This window comes from Amphibalanus amphitrite, unplaced genomic scaffold (genome assembly GCF_019059575.1).
Source record: "Amphibalanus amphitrite isolate SeventyFive unplaced genomic scaffold, NRLGWU_Aamphi_draft 001688F_arrow, whole genome shotgun sequence".
Lineage (NCBI taxonomy): Eukaryota > Metazoa > Arthropoda > Thecostraca > Balanomorpha > Balanidae > Amphibalanus > Amphibalanus amphitrite.
Window position 1 is genome coordinate 72,501 of NW_024883181.1, and position 17,299 is coordinate 89,799.

The following is a 17,299-nucleotide window of genomic DNA, read 5'->3' on the forward strand; positions in this document are numbered from 1 at the left end:
GCTCGAACCGAAGATAAAGTCTCAGTTATGAAATAAGCGGACAAATGTCACGACACAACAAAATTGGCGACGAGGATGAGATCAAAAGAATCAAAAAGTGAGATCAAGCTGAGATAAAATGAATAAGAGCTGAAAGGAGATTGATGGAATGTCACAAGTGCGCAACAATTGTCGCAAGGAAAGAAAAGTTGATTTACGATGCGAATGAAGATATAAGGAGTTGTTGAAAAGTGAAGAAAGTGAAAAAGGAACAAGGAAAATAAGTGAAAGGTGTGAAAGACGGTATTTGAGTTGCTAAAAGAAATTAGAATGGCTACAAGTCTGCCATCGTGTTTTGACTAGGGCCAAAATCTGGCCAGTACGCGAAATGTCGACTATTTTTAAACGTTTTCATTTGGCCACTATCGTGTTCAAAAATGATCAGAGCATCTTCAGCGACGAAAACTTTTATTCTTTTTACTTTTGAAAACGCTGAAAATGTACAACAAAGTGAGATAACTCTCAAAGGCTGAACTTCAGCGAACAAACGCAGAAACAGTCGCCTTGCTTCACGTCAACATCTTTGAGGTTTGGATCGACAAAACTATATAATTCGGGTACCAAACGATAGCGCGAACTTTTGGCTTTGTAATGAGCCATAATTTATATAATTATAATGCATGTAGAGGTGTTACGTTCATTGATTTCCGTCAGTGGCACATTTTTTGAAAAATGCCTATGTTCTTATAGAGCTACAAAAAATGGTACGCTAGTGAACGGTCTCGTACTACCATGGGTGTAGAAACGTTTTCAAGGTTGGTGTGGAGTAGGGTCGCACTCGTATCCATATGCCACGACCCGGATTGGTTCATGCTTTGTTATATGTGCCTAGTCATCGGTGAAAATGTGCACGATTGTATTCTGCTTTTTCTACTGAATTCACATATGTGCATCTTGCCTTTTCTATAATTAAGGCAATTGTAACAATAAATAATGTACCGATCAGCTTATGTAAATATGAAAAGGCATGAACGTTCAACTCTGTGACCTTTTTTACATTTATTTATTACACATATCGTGCTTCGAACTATCACAGTAAAACATGTCGGCCTATCAGGGCATCGGGCGGGAAATGGAATAGTCATCCGCCTCACGCCTGGCGCCGGTCCATCTATAGACTACAGTCTACACCATGAAACGCTGGCCCCGGATTGGTTTCTGGCTGATGAAACCAGACAGGTTCCTGGCCAGCTGTGCGACATCGGCCGACTCAACCTCACCAGGATAGGCCGCAGAGCGCACAGACTAGTCTACACCATGAAACGCTGGCCCCGGACTGGTTTCTGGCTGATGAACACCCTGGCCAGCTGTGCGACATCGGCCGACTCAACCTCATCGGGATAGGCCGCACAGACAGCCGTGGCGTTTAGACGCCGCTGGCTCATGGTCGTTCGGAGCCACGTTTTGATCCTGCGCAGGAGTGAGAAACTGCGCTCTGCGCTGCACGAGGTAGCCGGCGCAGTGAGCAGCATCTTTACCAGTTGAACCACTTCTGTCATGATCGTCCTAGCACTTACGTCCGAAATCAGGAGTTCCCTCACGTCCTGTAGGCAGCTCAGTTCGATGCCGCGCGTATGGGCATAGTCCTGGAGAGTTTCCACATGGGTTCGAAGTCGCGCCGGATTTAAGTCAAAGAATGTCGCAATGTCATTGATGAACTCTCCATCTTCAGGTGCCACCAGGCATCGCTCTGCGTTTGCTAAGGTAGCCGCATCAGTGCTGATCTTGAAACGCTCGTTAAGCGACGTGCGGACTGCATCTACGCCCTGGTAAAAAACCTGCCGATAGAGGTCCTTGGCGGTTTGATGTCTGTGTGGCGTGCTCCCCTCGTCCAGCCTCTTTGGAGGTCTCGTGGCTCGGGGTAGGACTGGCTCCTCCACACCTGCTTCTGTGGCAGCATCAGTGACCTGGCACCAGAACCGATCGAAGTTGTCACGTTGCGCCTCCAACGTTGTCTCCAGAGTGCCGACCATAGACAGTGTCTGCTGCAGGCTGAGTTTCGGCCCCTGTACGGCTCTGGTCACTGGAGTGACTAGGTCCAGGAGCTTCAGCGCGAGTGAAGCCGCGAAGTAGAAGCGAAAGCATGACATGCTTCTCGCAAAACCGCTCGCCGTGCTCCGAGCCTCTGGCCGGGATTCGCGGTCACTGGCTAGTTCGATTAGGAACTCCATGATCGTGACATAGTTGTTCAGAACTGATCGCACACACGCGTCACGACAAGTCCATCGCGTCGGGCACAACGGCCGCAGAGCCGTCGCGCCGTCCTTTGCCGAGAAGGCCGCCAGCCGCTTGGGTGAGTCGCGCAGGTATTCGACCATGCGACCCAGCTCGTGCAGACCGTCACGAAGTTCACTCACTTCGGCAAACGAGTCCTGAACCACAAGATTCATGCGGTGAGCTGCACAGTGAACGAAGAGCGCCTTTGGTTGATCAGCTTTAATGAGGGCCTGGAGACCACTGAAAGCGCCGGACATGTTTGCCGCTCCATCATAGCACTGTGCCCGCAACTTGTCCATATCCAGCTGACAGCGCGTCACTACGTCACAGACGACTTTATGAAGCGTAGCCGCTTTAGTGTTGGGCAGTTCATAGAGGCCAAGGAAATCTTCGAACACCTCCAGGTCGGGTGTCACGTACCTGACGCAAATAGATGCCTGTTCGCGCCGACTCAGGTCTGCTGTCTCGTCCATTATGATGCCGTATGCTTGGCAGCTCCGCACTCTTTTTAGAATCGTTTCCTGTATGTTGTTGGCATACAGCTGCAATATTTCGTTTTGAATGTCAGGCGACAGGTATTTGACCCCCGTTCGGTTCATCCAGGTCTTCAGTCCCGGCACGTAGCTTTCCATTCTTCGGAGCATTCGACGGAGGTTGCCGGTATGCTCTTCACGGCGACGAAACGCGATGCCTTGCCCTGCTAGAAAGCCGATGGCGTCGATGATGCAGGTCAGTCCCACTCCAGCCTCTTTCAAGCTCTTCGCTGTCGCGCTGCTCACCATCTGCATCAGGTTTGATTCTCCTTGCCCTTTCTCCACTGTGACGAGGCTCTTCATGGCAGTGACATGCGTCGTTGTGGTTTCATGTTTTTTAAGGCGCAGCGGTCCGTTTTTCCATGTCGCAAAACCTTCCGTGATGAAGTTCGCCTCGCGACGGCGCTCAGATAACAGAAGGTTTTTGGCCTCGGCTTCACGGCAGATACTGCAGAATATCTTATCTGCTACGGCATCATACACAATCCAACCAAATTCGCGCTTCCACTTCGCACATAGCTGATAGTGTTTGGAGCTCGGACCACGGGCTACGGCTGACTGATTCTCTCCTATGGCTGCTGAAGTTGGTGTCTGTTCCACTAAGGAGCTGGTGGTGGCAGCTGACCCCGCTGAGGCGATAGAGATCGGCACATGCTCTCCAGGGGATGAGGAATTGGAGCCGGACTGCCGAGAAGGAACAGGCTGACCATCCGGCTCGCTGATCGATGATTGGCCCTCTGAACAGGATGGCTCCTCTGAGATGGTGTCACAAGCCATAGAGTGGTCGGATCTGGTGGGATTGGGCTGCTCCTGGCTCAGGTTGACAGGATTCCTAAAACAACAGAGCATTGTGTGAAGAAAGGATCTTTTAGCATCTGAGAGGACATCATGAGGTTGAGCATGTATGTCGTAACTTTTATATGATGGTATCAACTATATTTGCATTTCTTGTTTTTCTATACTTCTCTTATGCATGTAAGCCTTATGTAAGCATTCTGCATTAGATAAATATGTTTTATGGAAGGAAATCCTGATCAATTTAGTAGAATACTTTCACACAATAAATAACAACCAATCTTCTTCAATTTGGAACATGGTGTTAAACAGTGGACTGATAAATGATTATTCATTATACAAGAAATATTGCCAAAATCTGCTAAAGATTTTGAGTGATGGCCAAAAAACCAGGCCATGTAAAGGACATATACACAAATGATGATACCAGGAACATAATAAAAGAGGAAACATAATAAAAGAGGAAACATTTAATATAATATAGCAGATAAACCAGCAATGAAGTTGAAGGGATGATTTTCAAAGCATTTAAAGTTTTATAATATCTGCAATTGACTGTGAAACAATGTCAAAAACTTGGTCAACAAAATGCACAATGCATATGGTTGACCAATGACAACGCTCAAGATAGGTACTTGATGTGAAAGTGATGGTTTATTTCACTGTCAAGTACCAAGCGACAAAGGCAGGCATCACTAACACAACATGACATTGTGAAGTCTCAAAACATTAATTTTGCATTTTTTACAGATCATGTGTCATTTTATTGTTCCTTTTTTATTGTATCTCAGTGTTTTGGCCTTTTGCCACTTTTATACGAGCTATTGCTGTCTTAAAGTGTCCCGCGGCTTTTTGTCTGTGGTGGGTATAGGCATATGCATGTGCGTAGGCAGGTGTGATGAAATAGTGTGTGTCTTGTGTGTGTGCGTGTGTGCGTGTGCGTGTTTATATTTTACTTTGACCTCAGCCGTCATTGGGTTTTGCCGGTGGCTGACAATGCCTAATAAACGATTGTAGGCGTCGCACACTGGTCGGAAACGCTCCAGCGAGAGGCCAGCGGCCTTTCCGCAAAAGTTTTTTGCTTGTTATTCCACAACTAGTGAAGCAAACTTCATAAAACTTTGCATACCTTCTCTGTTATATGTAAGCTATCATTTGGATGTCAAGCACTAAATATATGACGTGAATCTGTTAAGTTATGACGTCATAATTGAGTATAATACAGGATCTAGCACCACTTTAAGTGAACAAGGGGAATTGGAAGCTGTTATTCGGGCACCGGGAATGGTTTCATGCACTCCTTGCAAGGTCCGGTGCTTCACTTTAGCATTGTTGACTTTGCGTGACGTCATTTATGACGTCACTAAGGCCATATAAGTTTTTCGTCAATTACTCCTGATCAGATGGAGCTAGAGAGTCGGGAAAGCCACCATTGGACTCGGGAAGACCTGCCGAATCGAGTGATATGCGATATGTCCTCTTTCAACCATTTTCGTGACCTGAGGGGCTCCGACCTGACCTTGACCCGAGGTCAACGCCTTAAGTTGACTTCACCCGAACACCAAGTATAGCATTCGACGCTCCTGAGCTAGACAAGCACGATGATGCCAAAATCGCGGCAGTGCGACCATTTTTGGCAAAGTAATTAAACAAAAACCGAGCCCGTGCCTTGTGGCACTTACCTGACCTAAGAGGTCACTGGCTGACCTAAGACCTTAAATCGGGTAGTACTTGCTGCGTCTTATAACGGCACACATGCTCGTTTTTTCCGCGAGGCTCTAGCTCAATTAGAGGCGAAACGGCGAGGGAGTTGTATCAACCCTCCCCGGTCAATATAGAAAACCAATCGGTCCGGCCAGGGCTAAATACCGGAATTGTGATCTAAAGTAAAAAGACGGCCCAAGGTAACCTGACGCCAGTGACAGGTGTCCTATTTTCGCAGCGTCTTATATTCACGAAGGTCTCAATTTCCACTTTCTTCAGCCGAGTGATGGTTACTAACAGCAAGGCTCTCTAAATGCAAGCCGTAATCGCCACGCAATATGTGGAACTTGGAAGGCTTTTGATGTCAATACATACATAAATGCAATAATAAAACCATATTGTATGCGCTTTCCACAAAATTCATAAACTCAAGCGCGTCTGTTTTTAATGACCAGTCAACTACGCATGGATGCGTGCAGGCCACACAGGTCAGCGTAAGCCGGGCGCGGCGGCCGAGCCGAAACTGGGGCGGGGCGGGCGGTAGTTGGGTAGGAATAGCGGCTCCTGCAAATTTTGCGCAAATATGCGCAGTTAGCTTTTATGTTGCCCTGGTGTAAATTTAAATCCTGCTTCATCTCACAAAAAATCAGAGTGGGACTAGATGGGACTACCTGTTGTTTCCTTACCTAAACTTTGCAGTTATATTCCAGAATCACTCTAGGAGAGCCCTCATAAAAAAGCTACAGTAGATCTTAGTTGGGGAAAAAGTATACCAAAAAAATTGCACTGACCAGTCGGCAACTTCATAACAAACATTTTGATGCATAATATGTGGGATTTCAATTTGGTGTCTATCAGCAATAAGACTCTGAATATCCGGCTCAAGAAACCTCTTGCTCCGCGTCAGTTTCCGAGTTCTGGGATACCCCATCTTCGGGGGCTGATTACAGTTATTTTTGGTCACCCGGATTAGTTTTTTTGGCCTAATTATAATAATTTGATCAATTTCAAATCGATCTATATAAAAAATAATCCGAAACTCCGGAATCGCCCGTGGCCTCTCGTGAGGGCGTTTCCGACCAGTGTGCGTCGGCTCGGCGATGATGCTTTCCACGCATACATCTGCTAGCACGGGGCGCACCTCAGCTGTGCTCCCGTCCGGCCGCTGCTGCCGGCTGCTGTAGCCCGACGGCGAGCCCTCTCGTGCCCGGCTGCTCGGCTGCCGGCCGCGCGCAGAGTCACGTGACCTGCTGTCCCGAGTGCGGCCCGCGCCCGCTGGGTCAAGGTCACGCACACGGGCGGGCCGGTCTTGAGCTGAACTCGGCCGCGGGGAGGGGCACATTGCGGCGAAATGTCCCAGAACGCCACACTCATAACAGTAGACATTCATGGCCGGGCACCGGTCTCTCTCGGCGTGTTGACTACGTCCACAGCGGTCACACTTGTCCCGCCGGTCACTGAGCGGCCGTGAGTCCGGGCCGGCACGCCGCTGCTTCCGATATGCCGACAACCGGCCTATCCGAGCGGTCTCTCCCCTCAGAGCTGCACTGTTTACACTAGCCGTTTCGCACGCGCGACATATGTCTACTGCCCTCTGCAGTGTGAGGTCTCGCTCATGGAGCATTAGCTTAAGAGCCTCTTCATCACTCGTGCCGGTGACGATACGGTCGCGGTATTGATCGTCCACACAGTGTGTGCAAAAATCACAATATGCCGCGATCTCCTTGATAGAGCACAGAAAATCGTCAAATGTCTCACCAGCCAGCTGTTGCGACATTTGACTCGCGAGTAAAACTCGCGCCGGTCGAGCATGACACTCCGCTGGCCACGAAGATGCGCCTCCATGGCGTCCAGCGTGCTCTCGATGTCTGCATCCTGCGGAATCGGGATGGTGTACCGCACCGTCCGGGCCCAGTCATCGTCCAGGAGAGACATCACTGCCGCTCTCTGCTCTCCGACCGATAGAGAGTCCAGGCGCGTGAGAAGCCGGTAGTCTTTCAGCTTCTGCCGCCACGTTCCGAACTCCTTCAGTGACGCCGACGAGACGAGAAACGGAGCGGTAACGGCGCCGGCTGGCAGCCGGGCAGGGGCGCTGGCGACTGCGGCTGCACTCTCAGACGGCACCAGTGTGTCGCCCCTCGGAGCTGGAGCCGTTGGACGGTCCTGCACCAGCACGCGCTCCAGCATCGTCGCCAGCTGCTCATTCCGCTGTGACGCCTCCCGCTGAGCCTGGGCCGCCATCTCGGACTGCTGCACGAGCAGCGCCGTTAGGCGCGCTATTTGCTCCTCCATGGTTCACTGCTCTCGCAATGCCGATCGCCGAATCACTCCGCGCACTCTTTGGTCGCACTCCTATGCCGACCGCGCCATTTTTGGTTACGGAGTGTATTGGCCGGCAATGACACACCACCTCTCGCGAGCTCAGAAGAACGACTGACCCTAATTACCGTGTCACCACCAGTGGCGCTAGTATCGTCCGCCACGCGGCACGCATGCGCGGTGACCAGAACATAACAAAATGTACAAACTACAATCGGATTGTAGAATCTTTATGAAAACGGGCACGTCTACTTGTAGAGTACAGGTCCCAGGTATTATCGATCGCCAAATGGTGTATACTGTGTATTAGTATATGACTGAAGATCGTTTTTCCATTGGAGCACGTGGAGCACGTGAGCATAGTGCACTCCGTGCACTAACAAACAGTTAGTGAACGGGTCAATGACCCATACAAAACAGACAGGTCAATGTCCTATGACCTACAGTCAACGCCGTGCAATTTCATTTTTCATCTATTTTATTGTCTATTGGCTCTTTTTGCCTATTCTATGGCTTGTTTATTTATGTATGTATATTCAAATGTGTTTTTCTCTCTATCTCTGGTGTTCGGACAAAATCAATATCAGTTTCAGTGCCACCCAATTAAATACCAGCAGTGAACAATCAACATGTATTGCAGACTTAGCAATGACACAAAACAGTCATCAAATACCAAAAAAGGACCAAAAAGGACCCTAAGGAGCGCCATAGGATGGTGAAAGCCGAAGGCCTTTGACTCTCAGAATTTCCTCTCGTCTTCTTCGGATACTGGCATGGCTCTATTTGGCCTGTTGCCCTTGCCGGACGACTTTGACACCGCCATCTTTGCTTTGAGGACATCTTGGACAAGAGAAAATGAAGACGATGTCGATATCTCAAAGTCAGGGTAGCTCTGCTCTTTTAGGTGCCTTTCGATTGAGTATATGATCCCCTTCAGAGTCTGTGGTTCATATTCCTCGCCATCGCTTCTCTTCAGTTGTTGGATATACCTACATAGGTAGGCACTTAACAACGGCGCTTCCAGCTCATGTGGATCCTTGCTCTGTCCTTCATGCAGAAGAAAGTGTTAAAATTTACGTACGTCTTGTTCAGTGATTTCCTTTGTCCTGGATGACTTGGTGCTAGCAATGAACTTAATGGCTTCCTCTCTCGCTGTTTCTATCGTAGTTTCATTTTTATTTTCATCATCATCAAGTAAATTGCCAATTAAATCAAAACACGGTCTATCACTCATTACTGTTAATTCGAATAACGTGTAACTGCCAAGGCCTAAATTTGCTGACAATGCAAACCGAAATTGTTTCCAGACTTGATTTTTCGCTTTAATTTTGAATTCGCGTGGCGCAGTCATATACTAAATCGCTTAGTACACTCGCGTTTCTAAATTTTCATTTTGTGACCTCGACTGCGTCTCGGTCACAAAATGAAAATTTAGAAACGCTCGTGTGCTAAGCTATAGTGTGTGTGTAACATATACAAGGCTCTGTGCCTTGCTGTGCGCCATGAAGTGTATGTTACCGTACATTGGCACCTTGCCGTGTACACCTGTGTGAAAATTTGTGTGTACATTACTGCCGTGTACAACTCTACCATGTTTAAAATGTCCTGAAAAACTGTGGGAACACGGGCGGATATTCGATGTTAGCATCCTTAGCCCCGGCACCCAAACCAAACCCGCTGCAAATGTTTGTGGCTAGAGATGTCAATCGGATACCAACTTTTTGGTATACCGATACCAAACCGATTTGGTATTTTGGTATTTTGTTGGTATTATGAACCATTACTAATGTATAAGAGGCTAAGAAATTGGTAAAAAGTTGGTATTTCCCCAATTTTTCAAAGTTGGTTTGGTTTCGGTATTTTTCCACGGCATGGATGAGATAATAATGGATTGGTGTCTTCGCATTTTTTGGCGACATTGAGCTCAGGCCTGCCATCTAGCGGGAGAATTATCGTAAGTTAGGAGCAAGCCGAGTGAACGCCACTGATAAGCATTGTGACACACGGGAGTGTGGTGTAGTAGCAGGCTTGTTGTGCAATTTTTCAAAAGGTTTTGTCTTTATATGTCAGTAAAAGCGAAGAAATTAATAGATTTATGTGCAGGGTCAGTAATAAGATAAGCAGTTCCATGTTATTTCCTCATTAAATCGTGAAACAGGGAATTATTGGAGACTTGGCCAGCACGTGTCGTTTCCGCTATTTTTCACATGAGTCTTTACTTGGTCTAAATCAAACAAATTGTCCGATCAAAGAACAAAACGAACGTAAGTACTATTAAGTCTAATGAAAAAGTTAAACGGAATTGCTAACGTCATTGCCGCTCAATATGTCATTCAAGACGCTCTATGAAAAGGACCCAACCAGTGCTGCGTAGTCGATGAAATTTCAGTGGCATTGGCTCCAACTCCGATTCCGGTATCCAAATATCGACTCCGACTCTGCAGCCCTGGTATGTCTGTGGAGTCCATGACTTTTCGGTGACGTTTGACTCATCCTCCGACCACAGCTTTTAAAAATCAACCGACTCCGAGTCGGAACAAAACCGATGGCTCTGACTACAACTCCGCAGCCCTGGCCCAAGATAGCCGCCTAAAACAACTCTGACGTGTGATCTTCTTCGTACATTGTTAATGTTATTTTAAACAAGGAGTGGAAAAGGGAGACGAAGCCTTCACAAACAGGGATCTCCTGTTGCGGATCAATCAGCTGCTGGAATAGAAATTGGCATAAACACCACGCATCTCATTTCATCGTTTTCCATAACGTCTTTGCACCAATGTAAGCACTGATCAATGCAGTGCGAGCATCGATGTGACATTTGTGTACCAAGTTTGAGTGTTATCCGCCCAGCCGTTCTTGACATATGGAAGCGGCACCCCGCACGTGCGCACGTGCAGTAGCACCCCCATAGTGACACATGGAAATGCATTGGCCACTGGGTGCCTAACAATTGGCGAAGTTTTACTGTAATAGGCCCAGCCATTGCGGAGATACTTTATGTGGAACAATTTCGACACCCCTAAGTTGGCACGTGGCACGTGCCGTAACATTAACTAAGATGAAGAAAATCGGACGAAATTCGGAGAAGAAGGAATAAACCTACCAAATATGTATGACATATTGTCAAACTGCTGTACCATTGCGAGTAAATGACCATATAAAAGGTCGTACAAGCCGATGGGACTGGGCGTTTCAATGCACATCGTCTTCCGCATTTTATTTTCGTTATTATGGGCGCAAAATGACCACCGCAGTCGACGCGCCCGTAAACCCCAATGAACAACAAAAATATTTTCGTTATTACCTAAAGGCTACTTGACGTTTTTGGCTTTCAAGCATTTAAGACATTTTTTGTCGTCTCATGTCCAGTAAGATTACCTCCAACTCGTGGGAATTTGCACTTCAAGCCAAATAATACACCACACCCACGTGTGTCATAATGCTGAGAGATGGCGTTCACTCGGCTTGCTCCTAACTTACGATAATTCTCTGTTACAGAGATCACAATTAATACAGTAAGGCAATACGCAATTCCTATTTATGACGAGGAATTTATTTCAAATCCAAGTAATTTCAAACATATCCAGATGACTATCAGTTCTAGTTTATTTTACGAAACATTACTGATGATGATCAGAGGAGAAACGGTGCGGTTCTCAAAGCAAAAAGCAAAGACAAAGAGAGAAAAAGAAAATAAGTTGTTAACGGAAATAAACAACCTAAATGACATATTTAACAGAAGCAAAACACAAGAGGATTTAAAGCGATTAGACGATGCTAAACGAAAACTAGAAGAGATGAGAAAGCCCCAAATACAAGGTTTAATAACAAGGTCTAGAGTAGATTGGTTCGAGGACGGAGAAAAATGCTCGAAATATTTTTTGTCATTGGAAAAGAGAAATGCCATGCGAAAGTCGATTCAGGTTATTAGGGATGGAGAGAAAGTGATAAGTAACAAGGAAGAAATACTGCAACGATTTTCACAACATCTACAAACTAAGTATAAAAATAATTCTTCACACAGTAGAAATATCTCCTATCTAGAAAACATCGAAAATAAACTATCTGATCAACAAAGAAGCGACTTGGATACACCATTAACTTTAACCCTATTAGTGGCAGGGGGGGGTTGTTTTTATCCACCCCTCAGGTTTTTCGGGAATATCTCCGAAACCGCTGAAGCTACGATGCTGAATTTTTCTGACTTTTCCTTAAACTAAATTGGGCACATTCCCTGAAAATTTCAAGTTCATAACTTTACCAGGGGCGGCTCCAGAGCACTGGGAATTGGGGGTCCTATTCGTGAAGCGAGTCATTTGGGCGAAGATCACGATGCTGCACCAGTTTTACGAACAGTGAATGAAAGGTATCATGTGATAACATATACAAAGTTATTGTGCATCCTCTTTTGACACGTTTTTACTATAATAGGCGGATCCAGGCGTCCAAAAAGGGGGGTTATTTTTTACCTCCCAACATAGGTGCCCTGACACCGCCTATGCATGACCAATCGGTACAATTTTAGTCGTTCTCTCATAAGAAAATTGTAACATAACAAGACCATTGCCACCCTTTTTAGAAACAGTACCAACAAAAACCTTATTTACTATACTTTTTGTGTACCCCCAATCTCAATGATCTGTATCCGCCTATGGTTTTTGAAAATGCATATTTTTAGGATCCATGTGAATTCCTGGTTCATTCTCTATCGATTGGCAAAAGTTGCGATAAGATTGGTTCAGAAACCTGGCCGTGATAAACAGTCTAAAATGTATCTGCAATTTGCCCGTTTTTACCCCCCTCTACCCCCTATTGACATTTTTTAAGTTTTTTTTTTTAGAAATGTAGATCTCGTTGAGCCAAATCGAATGCCGTTTGAATTTTGAAAATCGGCCGGTTAGATCTCGAGATATCAAGGGGGGGGGGTCGTAAACAGCCCCCCCCCCCTGCCACTAATATGGGGTAGCCAGGAGCCTGCCACTAATGTAGGGTTAAGAGAGTTGCATGATGCTTTGAAGGGTATGAAGAAAGGTAGGTCACCCGGATCTAACGGCTTTACATCGGATTTCTTTAAACATTTTTGGGAACTGATTGGAATATTTCTATTTCGTGCCTTTGAAGAAAGTCTAGCAAACAAAATCTCAATTTCATCACACAAAGAAAGTGTGGTCACACTTATACCTAAACAAGGAAAGCAAAAAGACTATCAAGGGATGGAGGCCAATTTCTTTGCTCAATGTTGATTTTAAGATTATTTCTACAGCGATCGCGAATAGGCTAAAAACGGTAATGGAGGAGTTAATATCGCCCACGCAGACAGCATACATTAAGGGGCGCTTTATTGGGGAGAACACGCGTTTGATGTGCGACATCATAGAGCATGTTCGCAACACATCATCTTCTGGATTGATGATGGCAGTAGATTTCGAGTCGGCTTTCGATACGGTCTCGTGGGATTTTTTGACAGAAGCGCTTCACTGCTATAATTTTGGACCATATTGCATTGACATGATTAAATTGTTTTATCTTAATTCCAATAACTTCGCTCGAATTCTCTTAGATGGATATCTTGGTCCAAAAATAACTATGGGAAGAGGGATCAGACAAGGGGATCCGGTCTCCGGATATTTGTTCAATTTGGTAATGGAACCGCTTACAAACCAAATATTACGGTCCAGAAGTATAAAAGGCATACAAATCGGAATCAATTCAGAGGCAAAGTTGTCGCAATATGCTGACGATCTCATAATATTCTCACGCGCAGAGCAGAGCTCTGTAGAAGCTGTATTAACTGAGCTCGATAATTTTCACTTGGCAACAGGATTACGTATTAATAGAGAGAAAACAAAATGTTTGCAGATAGGACAACAAGTTGATAGTTCTTTTTTGAGTAGTTCAGGAGTACAGAAAGTAAGTGAGCTGAAAGTGTTGGGAATAATGTATAGCGATACTAATAAAAACATTGTTACACGAAACTTACAAGAAGCGCTACCCAAAGTCAAACAGGAAATTGCACAATGGAATAGAAGACATCTTACGCTAATCGGGAAAATAACGGTAATTAAAGCGATGGTCGTTTCAAAATTAGTACATATTTTATCATCGTTGCCAAACCCGAGCAATGACGAAATAAAATACATAAACAATATACTGTTTAACCCGCGCACCGACGGGGGGGGGGGTCTGCGCCAACTTCGCACCGACGGGGGGGGGGCGGATGACCGCCCCCCTGAGATATCGAGAACGAAGCAAGATAGCGACAAGCGGTAAACGGCATCGGATACGCACGGCCAAGATCTACAATTTTTACTAAGGTCATTTTCAGGTCAGGTCAAAGATGACGTCACAGGGGTCGAAAAAGTCAAAATGGCGGCGCTAGATATGGAGAGAGTTTTTCTCGAATAACTTTAGAATTAGTCAAGATAGGAACAAACTAAGGGCATCATCGTGATCCTCTCGTCAATCCGCATCGAATGGTATATATGTTGATCTCGAAAGGTCAAGGTCAAAGGTTGACCTCAGGTCACGTGACCTCGAGGTCATCATGCATATCATTCGATGCGTCTTGACGAGCTGAACACAATGAGACCATCCACGCGTCTGTATCTTGTTCCTGTACGGAGTTATTGGCCAAAAACCTTTGGTGACCTTTGATGACGTCACATGACCTCACAGCTGCCCAACAGCAAAACAGACCTCAAGGTAGTGAAGGTTGATCGTATATGAAGTCATGTATGGTATATGGGGCCATTCCGACCCGTTTTAGTGGTAAAAACAGGGAGTTGATTTTTCCCCCATTGACTTATAATGGGGAGGTCGCGAAATTGACCTGACCTTAGGTCACCGATATCAAAATTCCGAGATATACAAATTGTAGCTACTAATGACCTAATAATATCCTGCGACTTTCAAAGGCCTCCGACATCTACTGTAGCTCTGGCACGGTGACAAAGTTGCAAAAAAGTGACTTGAGGTTGGTCATTCAAAGTGACCTGGTGACCTGACCTTAAAAGGTAGGAGGTTCAAACTTGCACACCATGTGTAAAATTGATGAGGTTATAGTCATACCAAATTTCGCGGCGCTACGCGCCGCGGTTTTCCCGCTATTCGCGAAAAACCTCAGGGGGGCGGATATCCGCCCCCCCCGTCGGTGCGAGGGTTAAATATATTTGGAGTAATGCTCCAGACAAAATAAGAAGAAAAAAAACTTGTTCAAGAATATGAAAAGGATGGATTGAAAATGATTGATATAAGATCATTTATTAAAAGCCTTAAAATAAGTTGGATGAAAAGATTATTCTTGTCTAATGAGCGATCTATGTGGGCAAATCATTTTAAAGAAAGTGTTCCACCTATCTGTGAGTTAGTTTGTTATGGGGCGAAAAAATTAAGACACATTGCAAATAATATTGTTCAGAACACATTTTGGAAAGATGTTGTTAACAGTTGGGCAGATTTATGTGCAGATTTTCCTGTTTCACCAGAACAGATATTAACTGACAAAATGTGGTTTTCAGACCATACTAAATTTAAAACAAGCATCATTCACGAATGGAATACAAAAGGGTTGCGATTTATCGCAGATCTATACTGCAAAAGTAGTGGAACACTGTTGGATAGAGAAACTTTGAATCAAACATTTAATATAAGTATGACTTTCTTGTGTTATCGATCATTTACTCGAAGTCTACCACGTCAAACTGAGTTATCCAATGCTGTTTCTGAAATTGTGTACCCTAATATACCATATAAAGTAACAATGCTCTCTAAAAATGTAAATACTTCGCGATTAGCATATAAAACATTTATCGTCTCGATATATAACGAAGAAAACACTCTGCCAATACATATCAAACGTAAATGGAACAGAGATGTAGGGTGTATGCACGAAGGTACGTTATACGATGTGCAGAAATCCACAAAGAATACATACCTGCAAACTTTGCATTACCGCATTATAAACAGAATTATATCAACAAATACATTCCTGTTCAAGATTGGTAAATCCGAAAGTCCGTTATGAACTTTTTGCAAGGAGGAGAATGAAACATTATATCATATACTGTGGGAGTGTGAAAAAGTAAAAGACTTCATAAAAGAAATAATAGGATATATAAAAGACAATTATAACATAATAATGCGCCTTACGGCACAGTCCTGGTTCTTTCCGAGGATCGGGGAAGAGAGTAAACTCAGTATAATGATAATTACATTAGCCAAACAAGCAGTCTTTCAAGCAAAACATAAGAACAACACACCGAATATCAATCAGTTCATTGCGTTACTGAAAATAGAAGCTGAAAAGGAACAGATAAGTTCCATTAGAAATAACAAGAATTTACAATTTATAGAAAAATGGGACAGTGTATCGAAAATCTTGTCTGATACCCAACCAACTCCTTTTACCACATGCCGAGATATCCCTTTAACATTAGCACGTGCATTTGGGAAATAGCTTCGGCCCGCCTCGGCTAATGTTGAAGGTATTTGGGAAACGATTCGGCCCTAGGGCTTTTTGATTTTCCCAGACAAAATTTTACTGAATATTCTGAGCGGAAGAACCAATTTCAAAGAAGATATTTACGAATTGTGTGTTCACTAACAGCAACAGCAGAAGTGAGCAAAATTAAGTGACTGCGTTTTCACTTACTTTTGCTCTCAACGTAATTCAACTAAACAAGGATATAGGTATCGTTCAAATGCCAATGTATTTATTGCTGCAGAACATGGTCAGCGAACTCATCATTACACTAGTATTACAACATAATGCACGCAAAAAGCGAACACTTTAAATGCGCGAAGCATCTTAACAAGCCACAATGAAACATTTGCTATTGTTCCAGCTGGGATCCAAGACGCGTTTGATTAAGCGGTTCAACCAATTTTCAGTTTTCCTCACGGTTTCCTCACTCCTGCTTGAAGTGGACTCCATATCTTCTTTATTCTAACTTCTGACGCTTCACAATCTTTATCCTCAGCCTTTTCAAACCCTAGATAAGGGGGAAGTAGGAAATTTCATCTTTTATACTCAACGCAGCCCAATAATGAAAAACACAAAAAATAATCACGGTGACTATAAATATGATCATAGTATTAATATAATATTAACACAATATTAAGAATATAATAATATATATCAAATGAATATGATATTAACTGTTGCGCCGGTACGGCATGTGGTAAATCTCTTCCCAACCTTGGGCTGTGAAAATGCAATTTTATTCACCTCGGTTTTTGGCTACGGACCTCGTGCCTACCGGCACTCGGTCCTCCGCACAAAAACCTCGGTGAATAAAACGCATTTTCCCAGCCCCGGTCGGGAATATATAATCCCATCCCTCAGCCCTCCCCACATCCAATTAACCCATGCGTGCGAGATACCTCCGTTGCTGGGGTTTGTCGTCGGGGGTCCGGCGGCCGGCACGGTGCCGCGCCCGTCGCCCGGCGGCCCTTTCGTCCGGCCCACCCGTAGTGGCGTGCCCGCTGGCGCTGCTGCCCGTGCCGCAGCCGGGCCTGGCCCCGCTCGGCCGGGACGGCGCGGCGGTCCGATGGCACAACGTTAGATGGCCCTGGTTAGATGTAATATGTATGCATAAAAAAGAGCTGCGTATAACCGTTATATCTCGCACGGGTGCGTGGTTTGTATGATTTCTGCCGAGTGTGGACGACTGGGGCGCACTCTGGTAGTTGGT

At 45.1% G+C, this 17,299-nt stretch overlaps 1 protein-coding gene across 1 annotated transcript in view; it reads left to right on the forward strand.

Moving 5' to 3' along the window:
• The window catches only part of LOC122374654 (TATA-binding protein-associated factor 172-like), a gene marked incomplete at its 3' end in the record, with an annotated part of 84,238 nt that overhangs the window by 45,165 nt on the left and 21,774 nt on the right, over positions 1-17,299 (forward strand). The gene's annotated exons all lie outside the window — the stretch shown is intronic.